This window comes from Dasypus novemcinctus, chromosome 2 (genome assembly GCF_030445035.2).
Source record: "Dasypus novemcinctus isolate mDasNov1 chromosome 2, mDasNov1.1.hap2, whole genome shotgun sequence".
Taxonomy (NCBI): domain Eukaryota; kingdom Metazoa; phylum Chordata; class Mammalia; order Cingulata; family Dasypodidae; genus Dasypus; species Dasypus novemcinctus.
In genome coordinates this window covers 67,511,229-67,528,974 of record NC_080674.1, presented here as the reverse complement: position 1 = coordinate 67,528,974, position 17,746 = coordinate 67,511,229, and the positions used below count along the sequence as shown (strand labels likewise).

General features: G+C 39.6%; 1 protein-coding gene across 48 annotated transcripts in view; it reads right to left on the bottom strand.

Annotated features, from left to right (window-relative positions):
• The window catches only part of ERBIN (erbb2 interacting protein), a 176,792-nt gene that overhangs the window by 137,804 nt on the left and 21,242 nt on the right, over positions 1 to 17,746 (bottom strand). For 12 of the 48 annotated variants that reach the window (XM_058309445.2, XM_058309406.2, XM_071208342.1 and 9 more), the window contains exon 2: positions 14,799 to 14,951. The exons of 35 other annotated variants lie outside the window; for them this stretch is intronic. The gene's annotated coding sequence lies outside the window, so the exon portion shown is untranslated. Of the gene's footprint in view, positions 1 to 14,798; positions 14,952 to 15,593; positions 15,635 to 17,746 lie in introns of those variants that run through there. One more of the 48 variants, XM_058309393.2, reaches the window with a different exon arrangement.

Sequence of the window (17,746 nt, the reverse complement as noted above, 5' to 3'; positions counted from 1 at the left end):
ATCCACTGTTGATGGGAATGTAGAATGATCCAGCCATTGTGGAGAAGAGTTTGGCAGTTCTTCAAAAAACTAACTATAGATATGCCATACAACCCAGCAATTCCACTGCTGGGTACATACCCAGAAGAACTGAAAACAAGACATGAACCCATATATACACACAATGTTCAAAGCAGCATTATTCACTATTGCCAAAAGTTGGAATCAACTCAAATGTCCATCAACAGATGAATGGATAAACTAATTGCGGTATATACATACAATGGAATACTACTCAGCTCTAAGAAGGAATACAGTACTAAAACACCACACAGGATAACATGGATGAATCTTGAGGACTTTGAGTAAAGCAGGCCAGACACTGAAGGACAAATGTTACATGACCTCTCTGATATGAATTAAGCAAATCAAGCCGTCTCAGAGAGCCAGAGTCTGGAAAATAGGCTTAGAGAAAAGAGAAAGGGAGAGGAAATAATAGCTGAAAATTTCCCAACTCTCACAAAAGAAAACAATTTATATATCCAAGAAGTGAACCATACCTCAATCAGAATAAATCTGAACAAATCTAATAAAAGACACATACTATTTAGAATGTCAAATGTCAAAGACAAAGAGAAAATTCTCAGAAGAACAAGGGAGAAGCAAACCATAACATACATGGGATGCCCAGTAAGACTTAGTGTGGACTTCTCTTTAGAATCCATAGAGGCAAGAAGACAGAGGTATGATACAATTAGGATACTGAGAGAAAAATCTAGCAGCCAAGAATTCTTTATCGAACAAAACATCCCTCAATTATGCAGGTGAGTATAAAATACAAACAGAAACTAAAAAAATTTGCAAAAAAGAATCCACCTTTGCAGGAAATATTAAAGGAAGCCTCAGAACCTGAAATTAAAAGGAGAGAGAGGCCTGGAGGAGATTATAGAAAAAAGAATAGCAGAAAGGATAACCAAAAGAATAAAAAGACAAAAATATGATATAACATAAGAAAACTAAAGAATAAAATGGGAAGTAAATAATGCATTTGCAGTAATATCATTGAATGTGAATGGACTGAACTCCCCAATCAAAAGATGCAGGCTGACAGGATAAAAATACATGAGCCATTCATATGCTGCTTACAAGAAACTCACCTTAGACCCAGGGATACAAATCAGCTGAAAGTAAAATGTTGGAAAAAAGATACTCCATGCAAATAGTAACCAAAAAAGATCAGGGGTAGCTATAACTTATTTCGGAAAAAAAGCAGACTTAAAATGCAAAAAAGTTATGAGAGACAGAAGGCCATTATATATTAATAAAAGGAACAATCCATCAGGAAGAACAGTCATAAATATCAACGCACCTAACCAGGGTGTCCCAAAATACATGAGACAAATTCTGGCAAAAATGAAGGGAGAAACAGACATCTCTATAATAATTGTTCAAGGTTTCAACACCTGACTCACATCATTAGAACAACTACACAAAAGATCAATAAGGGAACAGAGAACTTGATCAATAAGATGAGTTAGACCTAACAGACAGAACACTGTATCCAATTTTAGTGGGTTATACATTCTACTCAACTGTCCATGGATCTTTCTCCAAGATAGACTACATGTTAGGGCATAATGCAGCTCTCAATAAATCTTATATTTATTGAAGTATAAGATTTCAGTAAAGTGTTTCCAAAAGAATTAACACCAGTCCTGTTTAAAATATCCCAAAAAATTGAAAGGAGGGAAAATTAACCAACATCGTAATAAATGAGTTCAAAAAGTGGCAGGGTAACAAGATAAGCATGCAAAAATCAATATTGTTTTTGTACACTAGTACTGAACAATCTGAGGAGGAAATCGGGGAAAATTCCATTTATAACAGCAACAAAAAGACTCAAATACCTAGGAATTAATTTAACCAAAGAAGAATAGGACCTATTAGTAGAAAACTACAAAACAATGCTAAAAGAAATTTCAAAAAGACCTAAACAAATGGAAAGACATGCCATGTTCATGAATTGGAAAAACAAATACTGTAAAGATGTCAATCTTACTATGGCAGTTTGATATGGTTCATGAATTCCAAAAACAGATATTGGATTATATTTGTAAACTGGTCTCCACCTGGCTGTGATTAAATTATGATTAGGGTTTTGACTGGGCCGCATCAGTAGGGTGTGGAGCCCCTTGGTGGGTGGAGACTCACAGATAAAAGACATGGCAAAGGACAGAGTTGAAGTTTTGATATTGGGAGTTTTGATGCTGGAATTCTGATGCTTGAGTTGAGTTATGAGCTGAAGTCCCAGGAAGTAAGCATACAGAGGAGCTTGGGTGTACCCCTTTCACTGACTAACACAGAATTTTACTGAGAGTGAGAACATACTTTAGTAATTAACAAAATGTTGGAAAAGTTTTATAAACGGGTACGGGATATTTTTGGAGGAATTGTGAAATGCTTGACAGAAAAGGCCTAGATCATTTGAAGAGACCATTGATAGCAATATGGATGCTAATGAGACTTTTTATGATGCCTTAAAAGTATATAATGAAACTATTAGAAACTAGAAGAAAGGCAACCCATGTTTTAAAGTTGCAGAGAACTTAGCAAGATTAACTCCTGGTGTTTTCTGGAAGGCAGAATTTGAAAATGGCCAGCCTGGGCATTTAGCTGAACAACTTTCCAGAGAAAACCTGGTGAATGTGGCTTGGCTTCTCCTTGCAGCTTATAGCAAAATGCTAGATGAGGAAATACACTGAGGATTGAACTGTTTGTTGGGCACAAAGAAAACAGAAACTGATTCTGGAAATTCCAAGCCTCTGGAAATCAAGCTCCCAGATTAGTGCCCCATTTGAGGACTTAACTAAACTTAGAACTCGTAAATCAGGATTGAAGATCCAGTTATCTAGGAAAGACTTGTGGAAAGTCTTACTGGCTGATGGCTTAGGCCCCTGCTTCTTGCTTGCTAAACCAACAAGCTTTTTGAGAGCACTGTATGAGCAAAACCACAGTCAGCTTGGACTAAAAGGGACATGGAAAAGAGAAACTGAAGGAGAAACAGTTTTAAGAGGAAATCATGGAAGATGAGATCTAAAATTAAGGCATCACCTTGGGCCAAGAGAGGAACCCACCCATATGAACAGAGAGGGTGGGTCTGCATGGGCAGTTGAAGAGGGTGGATGTTTCTGCCTGATGTTCTGGGAGAGTTTTGCCACCCAACGTTACAGAGAGGGAGGAGCATATTCCCCAAGGATTAGGGTAGTTGAGGTCAACACCCCCCCATAGGTCTGAGAGGGGCAGGCCTGTTCCCCATGGATTAGGGAAAGCCAGGTGGTCAACACATTGCTCTGAGAGGGTTGAGCCTGTATGAGGATGTTGCCTTCACCTCACTATACTAGCAGGGTTAAAGTCTCTAACCCAAAGATTAGATAAGGTGTGGCAATCACGCCAATGCTCTTAGAGGGTGAGGTCTGGAGCTTGGTCACCACCCAGATGCTTGATGAGGGTGGAACCAAGAAAATGGCCATTGGGCAAGCCTGTGCAAAGTGTGGGTTCCCATGAGTTCCCAGGAAAAAGAAACCATTGTCTTAAGAATGACTCTCAGACTCTGAAATCAAATGGAGGAGGCCCTGCAGGTTTACTGAACTGTTCTCAACCCCTAACTCATGTTCCCTCCCAATTTTTCCTTATGATAAAGGAAATATTTACCCTTTGACTGTAAATGTGTGTGTTGGAAGCAGATAAATTGTTTTGTAATTTTCAGAGGTCTATACCAGATGGAACTTTGCCCCAAAACAAACTATTTCTTTAAACTGATTGTGATGTGATTCTATACTTAGCATTTTGCTACTGATTTAAAGTTTTTTTGAAATATTGTAATATCTTCTGGGAAATCAGAGGGTGGAGTGTAGCAATATGATATGGTCCATGAATTCCAAGAATAGATATTGGATTATATTTGTAAACTGGTCTGCACCTGGGCATGAATAAATTATGATTAGGGCTTTGAGTGGGCCATATCAGTAGGATGTTGAGCCCCACCCCTTGATAGGTGGGGACTCATAGATAAAACACTTGGCAAAGGACAGAGTTGAAGTTTTTTGTTTGTTTTTTTTGAAGATTTTTTCATTTATTTTTCTCCCCTTATCCCCCCGAGTTGTCTGCTCTCTGTGTCCATTCACTGCGTGTTCTTCTGTGACCGCTTTCTATCCTTATCAGCAGCACTGGGAATCTCTATTTCTTTTTTTTGCATCATCTTGTGTCAGCTCTCTGTGTGTGTGGCGCCATTCTTGGGCAGGCTGCACTTTCTTTTGCACTGGGCGGTTCTCCTTATGGGGCACACTCCTTGCGCGTGGGGTTCCCCTATGCGGGGGACACCCCTGCATGGCAGGGCACTCCTTGCACGCATCAGCACCGCACGTGTGCCAGCTCCACACGGATCAAGGAGGCCCGGGGTTTGAACCACGGACCTTTCATGTGGTAGGTGGATGCCCTGTCCACTGGGCCAAGTCCGCTTCCCAGAGTTGAAGTTTTCATGTTGGAGTTTTGATGCTGGAGTTTTTGAGCTGGAGCCCCAGGAAGTAAGCACCCAGGAGCTTGGTTGTGCAGAAAGAGAAGTAAGCCCCGGGAAGAGAGGAACCCAGGAAGCCTGAACACTGGCAGATGTCGGCAGCCATCTTGCTCCAACTCATGTCAAAAGACTCTGATGAGGGAAGCGGATTTGCCCCCACGGATAGGGCATCCGCCTACCACATGGGAGGTCTAAGGTTCAACCCCAGGCCTCCTGACCCGTGTGATGAGCTGGCCCACACACAGTGCTGATGTGCGCAAGGAGTGCCGTGCCACTCAGGGATGTCACCCGCATAGGGGAGCCCCACACACAAGAAGTGCGCCCCGTAAGGAGAGCACCCAGCGTGAAAAAAAGTGCAGCATGCCCAGGAATGGTGCCGCACACACGGAGAGCTGATGCATCAAGATAACACAACAAAACAAGACACAGATTCTGGGTGACACTGACAAGAATACAATCGGACACAGAAGAACACACAGCGAATGGACAGAGCAGACAAATGGGGGGGTGGAGAAGGGGAGAGAAATTTTAAAAAAATAAATCTTAAAACAAAAAAAGACTCTGGTGAGGGAGGTAACTTGTGCTTTCTGGCCTGATAACTGTAAGCTTCTACCCCATCTAAATACCCTTCATAAAAACCAACCAATTTCTGGTATTTTACATCAGCACTCCTTTGGCTGACTAATATACTTACCCAAACTAATTTACAGATTCAATGCAATATCAATCAAAATTCCAACAGCCTACTTTACAGAATAAAAAAAAGGCAATTACCAAATTCATCTGGAAGGGAAAATACACCCAGAGAGCCAAAAGCATTCTAAAAAAAAAAAAGAGCAACATGGGAAGAATTTCACTGTCTGACCTTGAAACATATTACAAAGCTACAGTGGTCAAATCAACAGGGTACTAGCATAAAGAGGGTCATGTTGATCAGTGAAATAGAATTGAGAATTGAGAAATAAATCCTCACCTATATGGTCAACTGTTTTTTGACAAACATACCAAGTCCATGTTAACAGGACAAATGGTGCTAGGAGAACTGGAAATCTATAACCAAAAGAATTAAATAAGTCTCCTATCTCACTCCCTATACAAGAATCAACTCAAAATGGATCAAAGACCTAAATATAAAAGCCAGGACCATAAAACTACTAGAGGAAAATGGAGGGAAACATTTTCATAACCTTGTAGTAGGTGGTGGTTTCTTGGACCTTACATCAAAGCACGCACAACAAAAGAAAAAATAGATCAATGGGACCTCCTCAAAATTAAACACTTTGCACTTCACAGGACTTTGTCAAAAGGATGAAAAGGCAGCCAACTCAATGGCAGAAAATATTTGGAAATCACATGTCTGGTAAGGGTTTAATGTTCAGGATATATAAAGAGATGTTACAACTCAAAAATAGAAAGACCAATGACCCAATTTTTAAAATGGGCAAAAGACTTGAACAGACATTTGACCAAAGAAAAAGTACAAATGGCAAAAAAAAAAAAAAAAACCATGAAGAAATGCTCAACATCACTAATGATTAGGGAAATGCAAATCAAAACTACAATCAGATATCTCATATCTATCAGAATGGCCACTATTAAAAAGACAGAGGGAAGTGGACTTGGCCCAGTGGTTAGGGCGTCCATCTACCACATGGGAGGTCCGCGGTTCAAACTCCGGGCCTCCTTGACCTGTGTGCAGCTGGCCCTGATGTGCGCAAGGAGTGCCATGCCATGCAGGGGTGTCCCCCACGTAGGGGAACCCCACGCGCAAGGAGTGTGCCCCGTAAGGAGAGCCACCCAGCGCGAAATAAAGTGCAGCCTGCCCAGGAATGGCACCGCACACACGGAGAACTGACACAACAAGATGACACAACAAAAAGAAACACAGATTCCCATGCCGCTGACAACAACAGAAGCAGACAAAGAAGAACACACAACAGACAGACACAAAGAACAGACAACTGGGGCGGGGGGGAAGGGGAGAGAAATAAAATAAATAAATATATTTTTAAAAAAAGAAAACTACAGGTGTTGGAGAGGATGTGGAGAGATAGGAACGCTTATTCACTGTTGATGGGAATGCAGAAATAGTACAGCCACTGTGGAGGACTGTTTGACAGTTCCGAAAGAAGTTGAATAGATTTGTCACCTGACACTCCAAGACCACTACTGGGTCTATACCCAGAAGAACTGAGAGTAATGACACAAACATCTGCACACCTATCTTCATAGTGTTGTTATTCATGATTGCCAAAAAATGGAAACTATCCACATGTCCATCAACTGACGAATGAACAAACTGTGGTGTATTTACACAAGGTTTATTACGCAGCTGTAAGAAGAAATGAAGTTGTAAAGAATATGAAAACATGATTGAACCTGGAGGACATTATGCTGAGTGAAGCAAACCAGACACAGATGGACAAATACTGTATGACTGCATTACTGTGAACCATATATAAACATATTGCATGATTAAAAAAATAAATAAACCTTATATGTATCCAGTACATTTAATTGAGAAATGTTTTTATTCAACTGTTTTCTTTTTTAATTATTTATATTTTCAATTATTAAATTTACAAAATAAAGTTAAAAAAAATTTTTTTTTAAAAAGCAAAAACAGGGGAGAAAACCAAATCAGGGAAGTCGATGTGGTTTAGTGGCTGAGTACCAGCCTCCCACCATATGAGGTCCCAGGTTCAATCCCCGACCCCCAGTGCCTAAAAAAGAAATGAGGGAGGGATTTAGAAAATCCATATAAATAAAATCCAAAGGTCTGCATCACCACTAGACTAGCCCTATAAGAAATGCTTAGGAGTTCTGAGAGTTGACAGGAAAGGACACTAGGCAACTGACTGAAGCCACATGAAGAAATACAGATCTCAGGAAGCAGATTTGGCCCAACGGTTAGGGCATCTGCCTACTACATGAGAGGGCCAAGGTTCAAACCCAGGGCCTCCTGACCTGTATGATGAGCTGGACCACGCACTGTGCTGATGTGCACAAGGAGTGCCGTGCCATGCAGGGGTGTCCCCCGTGTAGGGGAGCCTCACGCACAAGAAGTGTGTCCCACAAGCAGAGCCGCCCAGCACGAAAAAAGTATAGCCTGCCTAGAAATGGTGCCACATACACACGGAGAGCTGACACAGCAAGATGATGCAACAAAACGAGACACAGATTCCGGGTGCCACTGACACAAGCGGACACAGAAGAATACAGAGAGAATTGACACAGAAAGCCGACAACTGGGGAGAGAAGAGGAGAGAAATTAAAAAAAAAAAAATTTAAAAAAAAAAGATCTCCAATAGAGATAATATCCTGGGTAACCTGATTTATAACTTCACATTTTATTTCATAAGGTATCTAAAAGGCGAATGCACAAAATCAATGCATTTTGGACTCATAATGTAGAAGAATGCCATTTGTGACTAGAACTACATACGGGTGGGGGGATGAAGGGGTACAGGAACATAGTGTGTTTATACTATTGAATTTAACTTGGTATCAAAGCAAATGAGGTTGTTATAGATCTTGGATGTTAAATTTAAACCCCATGGTAACCACGAGGAATTTTTATCAGAGAATATGAAAACTCACAGAAATAGAGACTAGAGTACAGGTTACCAGGGGTGGGAGTCTAGGGCAGTAGGGATTTAATGCAAAATGCTCATAGGGTTTCTGTTTGGGTTGAAGTGTAAGTTCTAGTAATGGACAGTGGTGAGGGTATTGCAATTGTCAACGTGATTAATCCCACTGATTGGTATGCTTTGGAGGGGCTGGGATGGGAAGATTTATATTGTATTTATGTTTCCACAATTAAAAACAAAAAGAATGATTTAAGAGATAGTAAATGAAATACTTGATTTTGGGAGAGATCTAAAAATGAAGGATAACGCTTAAAGGGATATTACTGGGACATAAGGAAAACTGAGAATATAGAATATGAGTTTCATAGCAATGTTAAAATTTCTTGATCTTGATAATTGTACTTCAGGTGATTACATAAGTGAATGTTCTTCTCCGTCAGAAATGTACATGGAAGTACTGTGTATTCAAGGAGTTCGATGTGTGCCGCCTGCTCTTAAATGTTCAGAACACAAACAGATACAGCAAAGGTCGCAAAATATTAAAATTTGTGGATTTGAGCATTTGGGGGTGGGGGTATTGAAGTTCTCTGCATGGCCTGTATACTATTTTTGCAACTGTCCTGTAAGTGCAAAATTCCTTCCAAGTAAAAAAAAAGTTTAAATGGAAACAAGCCAAATATTCCTTAATTAAACAAATTGTGTTAGAGCCATACAATGGAACAGTATTCAGCGATCAAAAAGAATGAAGTTGCCCAGGAATGGCGCCACACACACGGAGAACTGACTTCCCATGCCGCTGACAACAACAGAAGCGGACAAAGAACACGCAGCAAACAGACACAGAGGACAGACAGCTGGGTGGGGGGAGGGGAAGGGGAGCGAAATAAATTTTTTAAAAATCTAAAAAAAAAAAAATGAAGTGATAACATGAATGAACCTTGAAAACGTTATGCTCAGTGAAAAAAACCATACACAAAAAGCCACATATTATATTATTTCAATTATATGAAATATCCAAAATAGTTGCCAGGGACTGCAAGGAGGGAGAATGCGGAGTGACTACTAGTGGATAAGGGATGATGGAAACATTCTGCAATTAAATCATGGTGGTGGTTGCAGTTCAGTGAATATAGTCAAAACCACTGAATTGTACCTTTTAAAAAGACTAATGATATGCTATCTGAATTACCTCAAAAATAATTTTTAAAAGTATTCCTTTATGAAGTTTTGTTTTAAGATTTATTTTATTTATTTCTCTCCCCTTTCCCCCCCATTTTCTGCTCTCTGTGTCCATTCACTGTGTGTTCTTCTGTGTCCGTTTGCATTCTTCCCATGTGGTACCAGGAAACACTGTCGCTTTTTTGTTGCGTCATCTTGCTGCATCAGCTCTCCGTGTGTGCGGTGCCACTCCTGGGCAGGCTGCGCTTATTTTGTGTGGAGTGGCTCTCCTTGCAGAGCGCACTCCTTGCATGTGGGGCTCCCCTACGCAGGGGACACGCCTGCATGGCACGGCACTACTTGCACATGGCAGCACTGCACGTGAGCCAGAGCACCACACAGGTCAGGAGGCCCCGGGTATCAAACCCTGGACCCTCCATATGGTAGGTGGATGCCCTATCAATTGAGCCACAACTGCTTCCCATCCTTTATGAAATTAAAACCTAACTGGAAGTCCTAAACTTTTATTTGCGAAATCTGGTGACTATGTTTGCTGCCTGTTTTTGTAAGTAAAATATTATTGCAACACATGCAAAATATCCATTAGCCTGAGAGACCAACTGATAGCATAAATGAAAACACAAGTACTCTTTTTAATTCTGTCTGCACCTCTGGTTTTGTGTTTTGTACCTTTGCAATTGATTTGGCAAGTTACCAATCTTTTCATACCAGGCAATTCTAATTTTAAACAAGAATGATTTTTTTCCTCTCCCTCCCCCCCACTGTCTGCTCTCTGTGTCCATTTGCTGTGCGTTCTTCAGTGTCCACTTGCATTCTTGTCAGCGGCACCGGGAATCTGTGTCTCTTTTTGTTGCATCATCTTGCTGTGCCAGCTCTCCGTGAGTGTGGCACCACTCCTGGGCAGGCTGCACTTTTCTTCACGGGGTGGCTCTCCTTGCAGGGCGCACTCCGTGTGTGGGGGGCTCCCATACGCAGGGGACAACCCTATGTAGCATGGCACTCCTTGCATGCATCAGCACTGAGTGTGCACCAGTTCCACACAGGCCAGGAGGCCCTGGGTTTGAACCCTGGACCTCCCATATGGTAGGTGGACGCTCTATCAGTTGAGCCAAATCCGCTTCCCGAGAATGATTCTTAGTAAAACATAAATTCCTGTTTTCCCCTCAAAAACAAGTTCAGAGTGGTAGTCAAACATTTACAAAGATTGGCTTCTAGCACTGGTTCTAGAATACCGCTTGCTGCTGCTCTCTAGGAACCTAGAAGTTAAAAATGAACCATGACACCAGTTTGCCAAAACTAGTATTTGGTATTGCCAGTAAAGGAGAAAACAGGTCCCAAACTTCTAAATTTTTAAACTTTAAAAAAAGTTTTTAAAGTAGGAAAGTAAACCATTATTCTGCTTGAAGATTTCTTAAAATTGTTGATGATATAGTGGCATTATTCACAATAGCCAAAGATGGGAACAACCCAGATGTCCAGCAACAAATAAATGGATAAACAAAGCGTGGTATATACATAAAATGGAATAATATGCTGCTAAAAGAAGAAATGAAATTGGGACACGTATGACAAAATGGATGACCTTAAGGACATTATGCTGAGTGAAATAAGTCAGACACAAAAGGACAAATATTGTATGGTCTCACTAATATGTACTAAATACAGAGAATAAACACATGGAGTTAAAATGTAGAGTATAGGTTATTAGGAGTAGGATGAGGGCTGAGAAGGGGTACTGATGCTTAATGTACGTAGAATTTCTAATTAGCTTGACTATAAAAGTGTGGAAATGGATAGAGTTGCTGGTAAGACATTATAGTGAGTATAACTAACATGGGTGATTTATAAATGTGATTGTAGCTGAAAGGGGTAGTCTAGGAAAGTAAATGTCAATTGAAAGAAAGCTAGAAAATAATCTAGGGACTATATAACATAGTGAACCCAGTGGTGGATGAGGATTGTGGTTAATAATACAAATACAAGAATGTCCTTCTATGAACTAGAACAAATGTATGTCACTATTGCAAGGTGGTAAGAATATGGTTGATGCATGGGAAAAATACAATTCATGTAAATTATGGACTATAGTTAACAGCAATATTTTAATATTCTTGCATAAATGTCAAAGAAGGTACAATAGCAATACTAAGGGTCAATATATGGGGGTTGGGATTTTTTTCTACTGGACTAAGGAAAACATTCAAAAATTTACTGATGCAATAACTGCACAACTCTATGATGAAAGGGAAAGCCACTGAGTGTACACTTTGGATGGATGGTACAAGGTATGGGACTGTGTAACAGTGAATCATGTGGTGGAAAATGGAATGTAGTTAACAGTACAAATATGAGTGTTCTCATATTATTTTACGTTCTCATGGAGTATAACAAATGTACAATATTAATACTGATGTTAATAACAGGGGGTATATGGAAAAAATACACCAACAGTACACTACAAACTATAAGTGATAATATTTTTATGAGGTTCTTTCATACTCTATAACAAATGTTTCACAACAATGCAAGGTGTTGGTGGAGGGATGATGTTTGGAATTCTGCACATTATGCAGGACTGTTTTATAAGCTCACAACTTCTCTAATTATATATATACATATATACGCACACATATACATATATATACATAGACATATATACATATATAGTCAATCCCAAAAAGTTACATGACATTCTTGAACTGACAAAGAGGAATTGGGCAGTTGATATAGCTCAAGCAGTTGAGCACCTGCTTCCCATGTATGAGGTCTGGGTTCAATCCCAGAATGTCCTAAAAAAATAAAACATAAAAAAATGGGAAACTGGGAGGTTAGAGAAGGGGCTATGGAGGGAATATATTCCATATCTCAAAAGTATCCATTTCAGTATTGTAGTGATGATACCATTCTACAGTTGTGCAAGATGTTAGTTAGCACTGGAGGAATGCTGACATAAGGTATACAATTATGGCTCTATAGTATTTCTTCAAACTGCATACGAATCTGCAATTACCTCAAAGTAAAAAGTTGAATTCCAAAGAAAAGCCTGTAATACAACATATTTATAAACTGCGGGAGTAGAGGAGAATAACATTTTTTATGTTCTTAAATTTTTAAAATTTTGTCGGAGTAGCCACAATATCCATGGAACAATCAGAAAATACTATGCATATTTAAGTTTTAAAAAGAATATCAAGTACTTGTAAAAGTTATGAATTCAAGAAAGTGAAAACAAATATTGGGAGAGAGCTTCAGCAGAAACAATAACTGAGTTCATTTTGATAGATAAGTAGAATATCATGTAGACAAACTAGGATCTACAAAAAAAAATTGTATATTAGCTCAGAGTTTCTTTACTTATTGGAACCCAGAACTTTTTATACATAACACCTATTAACCACTTCTGGAAAAAGCACCATTTTAAAGGGACTGTGCATCTCAGAATATATCTAGGAAAATGCTAGTATAAAGGAAAAACCAACAGAAAGTCAGGAAACCTCGATTTATTTCTCTGATCTTATATCTGTCACTAATAAACTAAATGAACTCCAAGACTTCACATTCCCTAGAGGTACAACTATTTCCTACTCTGTTAGTTAAACAGAAATGGAGGGGAGTCAATTATACTTAGACTAGACTATTTCTAAATTACTCACTTTCAGTGATACAATCATGCTGACTGAGGAAAATACAGCATTCTGGGAAACATATTTCATTTACATCAACTAATATATTAAATATGTTACAAAGAAGAATAAGATCAAGGTCAGTGAATAAATGAAAAAGAAAACTAAAAAATAGAATAAAAGAAACCAAAAGTTGGTTCTCTGAAAAGCCAATAAAAATGACAAACCTGACTCCAAGTTTCAGGTTTAGTTAATTCCACTATCGTCTGGGGACTTGATTTCCAGAAGCTTAAAATTTCTGCCGTCAGTTTTTGTTTTCTTTGTGCCCAACAACTTGGTTCTCAGCTTATCTCTTTTGCCTCTTGTATTTTACTATAAGCTGCAAGAAGAAGCAGGTCGCTTTTTCCACATTTACTTTGGAAATCTCCTTGGTTAAATGTCTAAGCTTGTCATTTTCAAATTCTGCCTTCCATATAAAATCAGAAGTCAATCTTGCTAAGTTCTCTGAATTTTAAAAACACGGATCGCCTTTCCTCCAGTTTCCAACAACAGTTTCATCATTTCCTTCTAAGGCCTCATCAAAAGTTTCCTTAGCACCCATAGTTCTACCAATACTCTCTTCAAAGCAATCCAGTCCTTTTTCTATCAAGCATCTCCCAATTCCTCCAAAAAAATACCGCTTGCCCATTTAAAAATTGCTCCAGCATTTTTCGTAATTCCAACAGCACAACCTCACTCCCTGTACCAATTTCAGTATCAGTCTGCCAAATGGGTTGCCAATTCAAAATACTAGAATCTGTTGGCTTTTACAAAGGGAGTTTATTTGGGGTAAAAGTTTACAAGTTACAAGGCTGTAAAAAGTCCAACTCAATTCTAAAAAAGAGTCTGGAGGCTGGCAGAAGGTTTGCCCTCATGCACAACTGAGCAGAGTCAGAGAGACAGATAAAGCAGATACAACCCCCAGATATTGGTTCCTTTGAGGGCTAAAGAGACCCATGGGAGTTATGGTCATGGCCGATGGGGTTAACTACCAGGGCAGATGGCCCCTCTTTGGAAATGGTGTTTATGTGTGATGAATCTGGACTCAGATGGGATCTCCCTTCATAAGACTTTCATGCTAATGTGCTGGAGGTGCAGTTAATGTTGGGGTTTAAGATATATTTAGGGGATTTGAATCTCTGGACTGACAATGTGATAGCCAGATCCTGAGCCTCAACAGACTCCAGCACCTACAATCTGATTTATTGGACTTACCACACTCAGCTAAGATGGAGGTGAAGAAGGACAACCACCACACCATGGAGCCTAGAGTGATTACAACTGAAAATGGGAGGATTGCATCCAGCATCCATGTGGAATCTGAGCCTCCTCTTGACATAAAGGTGCAATGGACACAACCAATCCAGTGTCCACATAGAAGAGGTGGCATTGGATTGGGAAAAGTGGACATAATGGACAAAGGGTATGGGGAAAGGCAGGAAGAGATGAGAGGTGGAGGCGTCTTCGGGACATGGAGCTGCCCTGGATGGTGCTTCAGAGGTAATCACCGGACATTGTAAATCCTCACAGGGCCTACATGATGGAATAGAGGAGAGTATGGGCCATGATGTGAACCAATGTATATGAGGTGCAGAGGTGCCCAAAGATGTACTTACCAAATCCAATGGATGTGTCATGATGATGGGAACAAGTGTTGTTGGGGGGGCGGAGAGGGGGGGTGGGGGGGTGGGGTTGAATGGGACCTCACATATATATTTTTAATGTAATATTATTACAAAGTCAATAAAAAATAAAAAAATTTAAAAAAAAAAAAAAAAAAAAAAAAAAAAGTCCAACTCAAGGTTGCTTTCTCACCAATCAGTTGCCACATGTTGAAGCAAGATGGTCTTTCATCTCTGCCTGGTCTCTCCTTTCCTTCTGGGCTTGCAGTCCTCTCCTGGAATAGGGCTCATTTCTTTCCAGACCTTCTATATCGTCTCAGCTGTCCTGTTCCTTTCCCAAGGTCAGCTGCAAATTAACAGGCAAATGGCTCATCTCCCCCTTGGGCCCAAGGATCAAAAATGACAGACTTCTCTATCTTTCCTTGTCTATCTCAGTCAGTCTTCTCTCAGTGTTTCCATTTATATCAGTCCCAGGAAGGAGGGGGGGACTCAACCTGAGTCACACCCTCTGACATAGTCAAATCAAAAAGCCTAATCTTAACAGCTAACCTAATCAGGACATCTCAGCTAAACTTAAGCAATCAAAGGATATCACACCCAAAGGAATAGATTAGTTTACAAATAATCTTCCTCTCTGGGGGATTAATAATCTCAAACTGCCACAGTGAGATTAAAATAAACAGAAACTAAGAGAGCTCCATAACAAAAGAATCCAGCATTGTAAGAAGCATTAAAAGGAACCTATCAGACGGGAAGACTACCAGAAAGGAAAACCAAAACAGTAAAAGAAAGACAAAAATATGATATGACATATGGAAGCCAAAGAAAATGGTAGAAGTAAATAATGCATTTACAGTAATATTGTTGAATGTGAATGGATTAAACTCCCCAATCAAAAGATGTAATTTAAATTAAAAAAAAAGATATAGACTGACATAATGGATAAACAAAACATGAGCCATCCATATACTGTCTACAAGAGTCTCACCTTAGATCCAAGGATACAAATCAGCCAAGGATACAAATCAGCTGAAAATGAAAGGTTGGAAAAAGATATTCCACGTAAACAGAGCAGGAGTAGCTTATACTAAAATCAGATAAAACAGATGTTAAGCGCAAAAAAGTTATGAGAGATACAGAGGACCATTACATATTAATAAAAGGCATCACCCACCAGGAAGATATAGTCATAAATATCTATGTACCTAAACAGCATGCTCCAAAATACATGAGGCAAACTGACAAATCTTAAAAGGAGAATAGACATCTCTACAATAATAGTTGGAAACTTCAACATACCACTCATCATCAGATTGAACTAGACAAAATATCAACAAACAAACAGAGAACTTAAACAATATGATAAACAAGCTAGACTTAGACATGAACAGAACGTTGCATCCCAAATCAGAGGGTTATACATTCTTTTCAAACGCTCACAGATCTTTCTCCAGGACAGCTCACGTGTTGGGTCAAAAAGAATGTCTTGGGGGAAGCGGCTTTGGCTCAATCAGTTGGGCTCCGGTCTACCATATGAGAGGCCCTGGGTTGGCATCCTGGGGCCTCCTTGTGAAGGCAGGCTCACCCGCAAGCACCGTGGAGAGCCAATTCAGCAAGGTGACGCAGCAGAAAGGGAGACAAGCAAAAAAAGCAAAACAAAACAAAAAACACACAGAAGAGCACACAGCGAATGGACACAGAGAAGCAGCAAATGGACACAGAGAGGCAGGGAGGGGGAGGGAAGGATGGAGGGAGGGAAGGAAGAAATGTTTCAGAAATATAAAAAGATTGAAATTATGCAAACCACCTTCTCAGATCATAATGGAATGAAGCTAGAAATCACCAATAGACAGGAAAGGGGAAATTCTGCAAGTGTGTGGACGTTAAGCAACACACTTCTAAACAATAAATACAACAAAGAAGAAATTGTAAAAAAGATTATAAGTATCTACATACAAGAACACAACTTAACAAAATTTATGGGAGGAAGTAGACGTGGCTCAAACAATTGGGCTCCTGCCTACCACATTGGAAGTCCATGGTTTGGTTCCTGGTGCCTCCTAAAGAAGACAGCAAGCTAGCACGACGGGCGGGCACAGCAAGCAGACACAACAAAATGATGACAAGGGACACAAGAAGAAAAAAAATAAAACATAATGAGAGACACAACAAAGCAGGGAGCAGAAGTTCAGGTGTCTCCTAAAGAGGATGAGCAGGATGTGGGCTGGCAAGGCAGGCAGGTTCAGCAAGCTGACATGACTGGATCACACAGCAAGAAATACAAGAGAAAAAACAACGACAGACAACAAAGCAGGGAACAGACACAACAAAGCAGGGACAGAGGTGGCTTAAGTGACTGGGTGCCTTCCTCCCGCATCAGAGCTCCCAGCTTCAGAGCGCCCAGGTTCGGTTCCTGGTGCCTCCTAAAGAAACAAAGATGACAAACAGACACAGCAAGTGCAAACAATAAGGGGCTGGGGAGAGATAAATAAAATAAATCTTAAAAAAAAAAAACAGGATTCAGTGAAGGCAGTGCTGAGAGAAATTTATAGCCCTAAACACATATATTAAATAATAAAGATCTAAAATCAAAGATCTAATGAAACAACTGAAAAAACTAGAAAAAAAGAAAAGCAAACCAAAGCCAAAACAAGCAGAGAGAAAGAAAATAATAAAGATAAGAGCAAAAAATAACAAAATTGAAAACAATCAACAAAAACAAAAGCCAGTTCTTTGAGAAGATAAAATCATCAAAACCCTAGCTGGACTAACACAGAAAAAAAGAGAGAGATGAATTTAGATAAAATCAGAAATGAAGCAGGGGATGTTACAACTGACCCCAGAATACTAAAAAGGATAAGAGAATATTATAAGAAACTATACGCCAACTTATCAGACAACATGGATGAAACGGACAAATTCCTAGAAACACACAGCCTGTATTAACTCTACAAGAAATACAGTAACAGATGTAATATTGGAACTGTCTGCATGACACTGCAATGACAGATATACAGGCCATTATACATTTTGTCAAAACCTATAAAATTGTGCGGTGCAAAGTGCAAGCTATAATATAAGTTATAGATCATGGTTAGTAGCAATGCTTAAACAGGTATTCAATTTTAACATATGTACCAC